This window comes from Onychostruthus taczanowskii, unplaced genomic scaffold (genome assembly GCF_017590055.1).
Source record: "Onychostruthus taczanowskii isolate IOZ18803 unplaced genomic scaffold, ASM1759005v1 scaffold18, whole genome shotgun sequence".
NCBI lineage: Eukaryota > Metazoa > Chordata > Aves > Passeriformes > Passeridae > Onychostruthus > Onychostruthus taczanowskii.
The window spans coordinates 11398066-11408575 of NW_024499017.1; the positions used below are offsets into that span (position 1 = coordinate 11398066).

The following is a 10510-nucleotide window of genomic DNA, read 5'->3' on the forward strand; positions in this document are numbered from 1 at the left end:
GCAGAGAATGGGTGTCCGTGGGGTAAAAAAAATTCAGGGATGTGAGGGAATTGCTGGTGGGAGCCCCGGGAGCGGTGCGCAGCTCCCCGCGCTGCCTGCGCGCCTCCGTCCTGCGCGCCCGCCCTCGCTCCCCCGCCGCCCAAAGCGAATCTGTTGCATTTCCTCCATTGATTGTTTAGTCAGAGGTTTTGCCAACTTCCTGACGGTTCGTTTTCTGATTCTGAAAAAAAAAAAAAAAAAAAAAAAAAGAGCCGCATTTCCTTTTTGACTTAAGAGGGAGAGAGAGAGAAGCGGAGGCTGGGGGCTGGTGGACGCATCGAGCTGTATGTACTGGACTTTTTCTCTTCCCTTTCCCCGTCCCCAAACCCTCCTCCTCTTCCTCTTCCTCCCCTGCGAGCCCGAGGTTCGCAGCGTCCCCTTCCCCGCTCGCAGCTCCTCGCAGAGCTCCGCTGATCCAGGGACGGAGCCTGAGCAGGGGAAGCCGCTGCTGCTCCGAGCTCTTGGGTTTGCTTCCTTCTCCTTAAATTCCTTTTTTTTTTTTATTCTTTCTTTTTCCTGTCTTTTCTTTCCCATTCCGCACCCTATGCTTGCAGTTCTTGTGGCTACGGCAAGGGATCCAACTGCAGAAAGAAAAGTAAACACGGAAATCTGTTCCACTCGCCTTTATTTGCTTCGGGTATTCTGTTGTGGGGTTTGTCTGAACTTGGTTTACTATTATTTCAAAAAAAATTTTTTTTTGAAAGCAGCAAATATCCCTTTGCATTTTATTCCCAGCTCTACTCTCTTTAATCCCGCTGCTTAAGGTGTAAAAACTCTACAAGAACTGTGCAGTTAAAAACCTGTAAATCTTAAATCTGTGTCTTTCTCATAGTTAGTTTTTACTCCTAATCTTGCCACACCAGAATATGCTTAAAATTGGTGGTGACGGGGTGCAAAGCTTGGCATAAGCAGAGCAAGATTTATGGAAAATTATTGTCTTTTGCCCCCCTCCAAGCCCCTTTTCTAAACTGTTTTTGTGTTGGCCGATATTTATCATTCAAACCAGCAGAGATCCAGCCCTGGATGCAGCAGGTCCGGAGCTGCAGAAGTGCAGGGCCTTATCCCAAACTCCCTAAATTAGCGGGGAGCTTTGGATCCAACCCTACAGAAATACACCAGAGGGAAATCCCGGGAACGGTGTAAAGAAAATACATTCGGGTCAGAGAGAATAGGGCTTTGTTCAGCTGCGAGGGGGACAGGGCACAGCGGAATCCCAGCTGCTTGCTTGATTCCAGGGGTGTTTTTCACTTGGAAAACTCCAACCACCTTCCACGGGAAATCTCAAACCCTCTTCAAATTAGGGCCTGCTTTGGGAGTCAGCCCTAAAAGCTGCTCCTAAATCGGCTGTATTTCCATGTGTGCATAGGTACCCTGCGTGTCTGCAGTGCTGCCCAGGGGGTGTGGAAGCATTCCCGGGGATGTGGAGAGGGGTTTGGATGCGCTGCAGCAATCAGACACGACACGAGGCAAGGACAGGTTTCTCCTCAGCCTGTCCCCGCTCTCGGGGTCCCCACGCGTGGGGAAGATGCTCCAGTGCCCCGGCCACGCCTCGGGGAGGGCGATTTGCGCATCCCGGGTTGTTTTCACATCCCCCTGCACCGTGGCCAGCGTTTTCCTCCTGACAGGAAAATCTCTCCGCGGAGATCGCAAAACCCCGCACAAACCCCAAACTCCAAAACTTTGGGCACCGCGAGCCGCTCCTTTGGAGCTCCCACATCCAGCGAGGCAGCCCAAACATTTGCGCATCCTTTGCGGAGGAATTTTGTTATTCCAGCATCCCAGGCGCGGCTCTGGGAGTCTCGGGGATGCTGGAAAAGCCCAGCCGGGATCGCTGCGAGGTGCGGGCTCTCCATTAGGTGGCATTGGAAGTTTGGTGCTGGGACAGGGAGAGCTGCCTCTGCCTTCTCTGGGAGCGTATTTATCTTTTCAGCACTTGTTAGATACTCGCGGCGTAATTTGCTTTATCAACAGGCGGTTTAATCGCTTTATCGGGGAAAGCGATCCTCTCCGGTCCCCTCGCGGAGCTTTGTAGTCAATTAAAGGCGTCATCAAAATAATTGGTTGTTGTACAACACTTAAAACCCATAACAATGTAATGTATATATAATATAGCATAATGTTGAGCAGATCTATATAATGTATATATAATAATGTGTAATGTAGAGCAGATTATACACAGCCCTTTCCTGTTTTCTAGAGGCTCAAGCACCTGAGAATTCAGCCGTGCCTTGCTGCTCTCATCGGCAAAGGAATTTTACACACATCTTGTGGGGTGTTGTCTGCTGAGCAAAGAAAATATTAAAATAAGGGAAAAAAAACCTTTTTAAAATGTGTATAGCACGAAGTAGTTTTGTTCTGATTGATAACTGATGCAGTTTTAAATAGTAAAAAGAATTAAAAATTCTGAAAAAATAAAAGTCAATATTAATCAAGTAATAAAAATATTTTTTCTGCCCGCAGCAACTTTGTGTGAGTTCTGCTTTTGCATCTCATTCCAGCAGTTTTTGTTTAAAAAGTAGTCCTTCAACTGCTAAGTTGTGTTTTTTTTTGTATTTTTTTTTTTTTTAATGATAGAGATCGTTTTAATGATAGGATAATGAACCTAATTCAATTTACACTGGTGAAATCTCATTAACTAAATTAGAGCCAGCCCCTTATTTACAATGAGCAGAATCAATCTCAAACTGTTTGCTATTGTTTGGTTTGTTTTGGTTTTTTTTTCCCCCCTGACTTCTTGCTGTCATTTAATTTAAAGGGCAGACTCCACATTTATCCTCATTTGGAAAAAACGTTCTAAAGAATTAAATCTGGATTTTGATTTCAAGGCACTGTGTTTGAATGGCTTAAAAAGCTCCTGATTATTTAAAACCTCCTTATTATTATAATAACAGTATTATGAGAGTATTATGAGTATAATATCAGAATTATTACTGACAAGCTGCATTAGAAATGTTACTTGAAGATCTATATATAATTAAATATGCACATGTACTAATGGCAAAATATATGTCAAAGCATTTCTTTTGTTTTATCTAGAAAAAAAAAAACTATTTTAGGCTACAAAATTTTCTCATAGTACAATTTTCGCCCATTTTTGCATTCCTTACTGTGCATTTCTTTGCCTGCATTAATTTTCAGAGCAAATGCTCAAAGCCTGATGTGTTGAATTTCTTTTAATGACCCTTCCTCCACTCCCATGGGAGAGAATATTCTGCTTATTTTGACAACTGATGTTTTCAATTTTTTTTAAATACAGTGGGTGCATAGTTTTACTTCAAAGTGTGACTCAGTGATAATTAGTAAAAATTTATCATTTTAATGGCTTAGTTTTCTAGACTCCAGCAATAAAAAAAAAAAAAAAGAATGTTCATGTCCCAGATATACGTTCAAATGTAAGTTTTAAATACTGTCCCTGTAATATCCACAAGAGCTCAAGAGGGTCAATGAATACCAACATTTTTGTTGATTTATCTGAAAAAAAAATGATTCAACTCTTGGGAGCCCATTGGGAACAACCCAATCCAGTTCTGCAGCAATTAACAACAACGATGACTAAAATTTTGGGTTTTTGAAGGTCATTTTTGTCCCTTGCAGAACTGGGACACACACACCATAAATTTCCATGGCTCATTCCATCCATTTTTGATGGAAAGTTGGAGAAATCCAAACCATTTTCCCACCCTTGCCTCCGTTTTCAGCTGAGAGCAGAGGAGCTGAGGCTGAACCCAATCCAACCCCGCCAGGGCGAGCTGGGATTCCCAAAAATCACATTTCCAATTGAACTCTGAAGAATTGAATTCTGCCACGCCGAGCTCGTTATTCCCCTCTGCTCGAAGGGGCACATTCCCATTCCCATTCCCAGCTTTCTCCCACTTTTTCTCCCGCTCTTTCTCCTTTTTCTCGGGGTGGGTTTTCCCCAGGGCTGTGTTGTTTTTTTCCTCAGGTAGCCCCTGTGATTCAGCACCAACCTCCAGCACCCCGGGATTGTTCCCTGCGCAGTAATGACGATGTCACCATGCCGAGCTGAAACAAAGCCGGGCTTTATCTGGGGGGCAGAGCAATATGATAATCAAGGGGAAATCAGAGACCAGATCTTAAACAAGGAGAAACTGCTGAATTTCCATGAAAAATCAATGAGGAGCTGGAGTTATTTTTTTTCTTTTTCTTTTTCTTTTTTTTTTTTTTTCTTTTCTTTTTTTTTTTTTTTTTTTTTTTTTTCTTTTTTTTTTTTTTTTTCCTTCCACGGTGGATCTAGAACTAGAAAAAAGTCAACAAGCTCCGAGCTTACCCCAGTGTGTGGAAATTTCGACATCCATTACCTGCTTTTGACCTTTAGCAGAAAAAGCAGCGCTCAAACACTCGCCAGTGGAGCAGCACCCGCACAGAGTTTCTCTTTCACCCACGAAAACCAGAGGGGAGAAATCCAAATTAATTTTTTTTTTCTAGAACTAGAAAAATTCTCTTAAAAACCACGTACACAAATGAGCGACGTGGTAGGAATTAAAACGTTTTCGTGGCTTTTTTTTTTTTTTTTTAAGGCCCCCGGGTTTGCTCGCGGCTGAAACTCCTGGAAAGCTCAGGAGAAAAAACAAACAAACAAACAAAAAGGGGATGTCGAAGCCCTGGGGGTCAGGTTACCCTGCTTGCCTATTCATCACCGCCTCCTCCAGGAATGTTTAACCACATTTTAGGGTCCTCGCAGGCTGCGAATTGTTTGCTTCGACTCCTCTTCGTGACGGCATCAAAAATGCGCAGCATTTTGGGGAGTAAGAGATCGTGGGATGTGGCTCGGGACATTCAAATTGTGGTCTTGGGCAGTGATGCAAGTCTAAATAAATACTGAAAAAACTGCAGGGAGAGTTCTGCACGGGCTTCTAGTTAAAGTAAAACCGTAATAATAATTCGCTGGGAAGGGCCAAACTCTGCTTTAATGATAATTACGTTGTGGTAATGAGTGTGCAGGCCAGTTTTAAATAGCATAAAGATAGTGGCTCTGTGTTTTTTACCTCAGAACGTTTCAGCAGGAATAGATTCCCTTGGATAATCCTATAGAAATTCCTAGGGCTCTGACCTGATGCTTTACTTAGGTGGCTCAGGGCTTTAGGGTGGCTCTTCCCCATCACTCCTGGCCCCTTTGAGGCATTTTCTTGCCTTATTCATGGTTTTGTTAAAAAGAGATAGAAACCACAGGCTGGCTGTGATGCCATCCCAGGCTCACATCCACCTTCCAGCCTTGGGAATGTTTCAATCCGATGCCTCCAAAGCAAAAATCCTGTCACAAGCAAATGTCTTCACACGAATATGGTGGGGGTGAAGCATTACCTGATGAATGAAAGCAAGGAAAGGATTTCTTGCCCATGATTAAAAAAAAATAAATTTGTTTTAAAAGAACACATTCCATTTATTCAGTTTTGAGTTTGGCTGAGGTTTGTTATAAAAATAGTGCCGTAATTTTTTAAGAAACATTTTCTGTTTGGATAGATTAACTGTACACGCAGGCACTTTAGCTTTTGATTCCTTTCAGTAATAGAGTAATATTCATTGCTGGCATACAAAAGTCCTCCTAATAAAAACAGTTTGGGAAATCTTCCATGCCAGACAGATAAAATCTCTTTGAAATGTTGGGGGGGGCGATGAGCAACAGTCACAAAATGGGATTTTCTTTGCCCCCAGGTTCCAGCATTGCAAAAGCATCACCATCACTGGCAGAAGTGCACCTCCTCACTGCTCTGCTGCAAATTCCTGGGTTAAAAAAAGGCATTTGGGACTGCTATTATTCCTAGCCGATTGCTATAGCCAGTGTTTTGTGTATTTGGGACAAAAATAATATGGGAGTCACATCACTGTGGGGGCCCCCCTCCCTCTCTGTACTCTATATCTGGGGCAGCATCCTGGTACCAAGCAGGATCGTGGCACATCCCTCCCAGCCCACCTTGTTCTTTGGGTTCCCTCAGGCTCTCAGAGAACTGTTTTGCTTCCCTTTAAGTGTGGGAAAAGGCTGAGCGAGGCAGCAGGAGCGGGGAGCCAGCACAAGGGATCCTCTCCCCTCTGCCTCTGCGCTCACCTTTGAAACAGCTCCTTGCGCACATTGCCTTTCATCTCTCTGTCACTGGTTTTTGCAATAATTTCTCTACTGGCCTGAGAATCTGAGAAGTTCCTTTCTGTCATTGTATGTCTGTTAAATCAGGGCAAGGTTCATCTGAGTTAAATTTTCATAGTCCTCTGAAAATCCCCACTTCCCTGAGCTGAGGCTGCAGTCCTGAACCCCCGCGCTGCTGCTGTCAACTCAACGTCAGCAGAAGCAAAAAAAAAAAATTAAAACAAGGGAGAAAAATAGCAAAAAATTGGAAGAAACAAATATTTCTCCCATTTTCTGTGTCAGTGGGTGAAGGCCAGCCTGGGATCTGGCTGGGTCCATGTCTTTGGTACCCCTCTCATCGATCCAGCCCACAGAATTCATCCCAGCCCCAGCACATTTGTACATATGGGGCTGTTACTGGTCCAGGTTTTGCTTGTATTTGTTTCTGCCTCAAAATTCTCTTTTGTAAATCCTGAAACATTTCCATGCTGTTCATTTCAGTCCTTTTCAAAGTTGCATTTGGGGTGGGGTTTTTTTTCATTTTTGGTGTTTTTACTTCAGTGCCTCCATGGATGCACTGCCAACACAACCGTGAATGCACCCAAAACTGAAGGTTCAATTTAGCAGCTCACTGCTCTTTTGACATTTTAATTTCACCTCCTTTTTTTTTTCTTTTCTTTTTTTTTTTTTTAAGAGAATTAGAGGTAACTTTATCTCTCATCAAATTCCAGGATTTTGTCTAATTCAATTATGCCTGTGGAGGCTCTTTTCTTCTTTCTTTGGCTTTACTGAAGTGACACAGATGATTGTAGAACTGTTTCTGAGAAAATCCAAATCACCCTGGAATTATCTGCGTTTTTATTTCTTTGTGTACATCTAACAATATCTCTTATAATTCTTCAAGACTAGAAAGTTCTGATCTGTATTTTTTTACGTATTATTATTAAACCACTTTCATGATCACTTGCAGAGATTGGTGATTTGTTCCCACAGCAGTAGTGATGATAATACAAAAAAATATTAGGAAGCAGCACCTCTGTGCTTTAGACTTCCTTGCCATGTTCCCTGTCAGCTTGCATCCCCTTCTCCTCATCTGTGGGATAGAAATAACCTTGGGACTGGGAGAAAAGTGTGTTTCTCATAAGAGCACAGGACAGGAAAGCCTTTTCTTTAAATCAAAAGCAGTTGGCTGCTGCAAGAGCCTGGAGGCAGAAACTCTGCTGCTGCTGCTGTTGATGTCTGTCATTCCCTCCACCTGCCCACAGGCAGAATTCTCTGGGGTTAATATCGACCCCAAAGTCCTTACTTTTAATACTGCTCTAATCTGAGACCTGCTGCAGAGCTCCGTGCTTTCCGTGTGGGAACAGCCTGCGCTTTCCTGGAGGCTGGAGAGAGCTGCCTGTGGCAGTGGAACGGGTCATGGGACATTCCCCAGCAAGCCCCTGACCTCCCGAGCTGCTGCTGCTGGGAATTTGGGCTGAGCTTTGCCCAGAGCCCCTCTCATGGAGCTACACTGGGGTTTTTAGGGGGTGTGTCCAGCCTGCTTCCACAACCATCCTCCCCTCCATCACAAGGACGGCAGTGATGCCTGGGTGCTCAGACCATTTGGCTTTTCCCTCTCGGCAGGGAATGTCACCAATTTTCCTTCTGAAATGTCCTTTCCCAGCCAACTATGGAACTGAGATTTTCTTCCCCTGCACAACTCTTTCTTTCCTGAGTAGATGGGAAGTCCGTGTGTGCCCTAAGAGAATAACAGTGATCACCCCCTCTTTGCCACCCAGTAACTCTCATGTGCTGAAATACAGAGTTTGGGTTGGGAAGGACCTTAAGGATCATTTATGTGTGTGCCCTAAGAGAATAACAGGGATCATTCCCCCTTTCTTTGTCACCCAGTAACCCTCGTGTGCTGAAATACAGAGTTTGGGTTGGGAAGGACCTTAAGGATCATTTAATTCCAGCCCCACAAGTGCTCCCACAGCATTGCTGGTGGTGCTGCACTGGAGGGTGATGCGACCCTGTGAAAACTGATGCTGTTGGTTTTACACAGCTTTGCTCCAAAGTTATCAAAGAGGAGGATGGACGTGTTGGGAACGCCGGGAATTCCGGCACTCGCGGGCCTCGTGCTCTGCAGGTGGATTGGTATGTGGAGAGGTCACACCTAACCAACTTCTTAGGCCTCTGGTGTGAAAGATAAAGCCATCTGGTCACCATTTGACAGCTGAAATTGTAATTACACCATTTGGCCTAGGAATTGCTGGCAGCCACCGTTTGAAGCTGTCCCAGATAGGGATCGAGCCATTCCACGGAAGCCGGGCCGCTGGAATTCATCTCTCCTCATCTCCCTGGCCCGCTTTTCACCTTCCCGAATTTATCTCCGCAGATCCCTCGTCCCGATTGTGAACTTGGCAGCGGCTGCTTGGCGTGAATAACCCCAGTGGCCACTAACCAGGAACACCTGCTGGCCCTGTTACCCGGAACGGGAGGAGAAGATGGGCATCTCCAGCGGAATTCCACCGCGGAATATGGAAGTGTTTAAAGGAAGACCTTCCCCGCTTAGGGTAGCAGAGATCTGAACCTTTAAATTGCAGCCATTCCCGGCCTGACGATAAGTAAATAAACAATTCACAGCTGCGAGGGCTAAACACAGAACGCATCCATCTCTCGCGGGCCTGATTGCTGAACAAGTAATTAAGTGCGAAATGTGAGCCCTCAAAGTCACCGGGAGACGATAAAGGTCTCCAGTTGTAAATTAGCTGAACTCCTCGATTTTAACCCTTCAGGAGCCCTTGGGTGGCACTGGGTGCCTCAGCGTGACTCCAGTGCAATTTGCATGCAATTATTCCTGACATTTGCCCCTGGGAATATGGAACTGTTATTTTAACAAATTAAAAAAACAAGGGAGGGAGTTGCTTTGTCTCTTCTGGCTGAGCTAACGCAGGGCACCCTCACAGCCCCAGCTCCTGGCTCTGCCACGGTGCTCGTCCATCACATTCCCGCTGTCCCTGTCCCTCCTGGAGATAGCAGAGCTGTCACAAACCCAAAATACATTAAAGCCTCTGCTCAGGCTCTGAGATAAAGGGGGCTGCTGGCTGGCATGGGCAGATATCCATCAGAGCTCCAAATTGTGTCCATTCAGGATTCACCTTGAGAATCAGGATGTAATGAATGGCCATAGATTGAAGTATCACCACTTGTTAAGTAATTCATTAAAAGGGTCGTGAAGTTTTGCCTACTTTGGTTGTGGTTGTGGTCTTGAATTTTTTTCCCTTTTATTTCTTATGAATGAAAACTTTTTTTTTTTTCAATAATTTATTTTAAGAACCCAGGTCCTGCAATTTTATGCATTTTCAGATGCATAACTAATTATTTTAGCACAGAATGAAAACTTTGTCAATGTCCAACAAGTGTCCAGTTGTCAACCCAATGGACTGCTAATTACAAGATAAATAAAAATAATTCAAAGTCGATTTTTTAAAAAATAAATAATACTTCAGCCATCCAATAGTTTTTGAGTGCTAGATACCAACTTGGCAAATTTTAGGGTTGATTTAACGTAATGGAGTTTTCTCCTTAGGTGATTCACAGGCCTAGATGAGGTGTTTGATGCTGGAGCTGGAATTGATTTGAATCCTGGACCATGATGCCATGGGGGGAGGGGTCTAGGGATCTGGATCACACTCAGATCACTCCATAGTTAATTTTTATGTGGACCAAATGAATTCTTGGGCTCTCTGGTGAAGGGAGAAAAATGGGGAGTGACTAACAGCAGGACCTCAGCTTCCTTCTCACTGAATCATGAGGTTTGTTTGGGACTGGCCTCGTTATTACGAATTTCTTCAGATTTAACTCCCAGACTTCCACTTTTCTCCTGTTCTGAAGCAGCTGCTTATATTTTACAGCTTTTCTTGAAGCCATGGCAGGAGCTGTGCTGGAAATGGTGCCGTGGGAGTCTGTATCCCAGGTCAGGAGACCAGACATCAAATCCCCGGTGCATCTTGGCAGCTGGGAACGCTCCAACAGACCAGGAATGCTCCAGCAAAGCCTGCCAAAGCAGCTGCTGGGAGCACACCACCAGCGGTGCAAATGGTAGGTGGGATCAGAGGAGAACGAGCCAGGGGTCTCCTCGTTGACCAGAAGAGCCTTGTCTTTCCCCAGTCCCAGAGAATCCATAAAAACCACTCAACTCCACACGGCTGATTTGCTCAGAGCTGAGGCCACGTGGAACACGGCTTGTCCATTTCAGATCCTTCTTCCAGTGGGAACTGGGCAGGGAGACAGCAAACTTTCAAACCCCAAGCTGTGAAGGAGCAAGAACACTCCCAAAATGTCCCTTCTAAAAGGGAGCCTCCCTTTTTGGGTTTCAAATGCTATCTTTGTTACCACCCTTGGTAA

At 44.7% G+C, this 10510-nt stretch overlaps 1 long non-coding RNA gene across 1 annotated transcript; it reads left to right on the forward strand.

The window, feature by feature from the left end:
• Positions 1 to 259: 259 nt before the first annotated feature.
• On the forward strand, positions 260 to 10199 carry LOC121334043. Its single transcript, XR_005952393.1, has 3 exons — positions 260 to 323; positions 8499 to 8676; positions 10018 to 10199. It is a non-coding gene; the product is annotated as an uncharacterized LOC121334043 (long non-coding RNA).
• Positions 10200 to 10510: the final 311 nt, after the last annotated feature.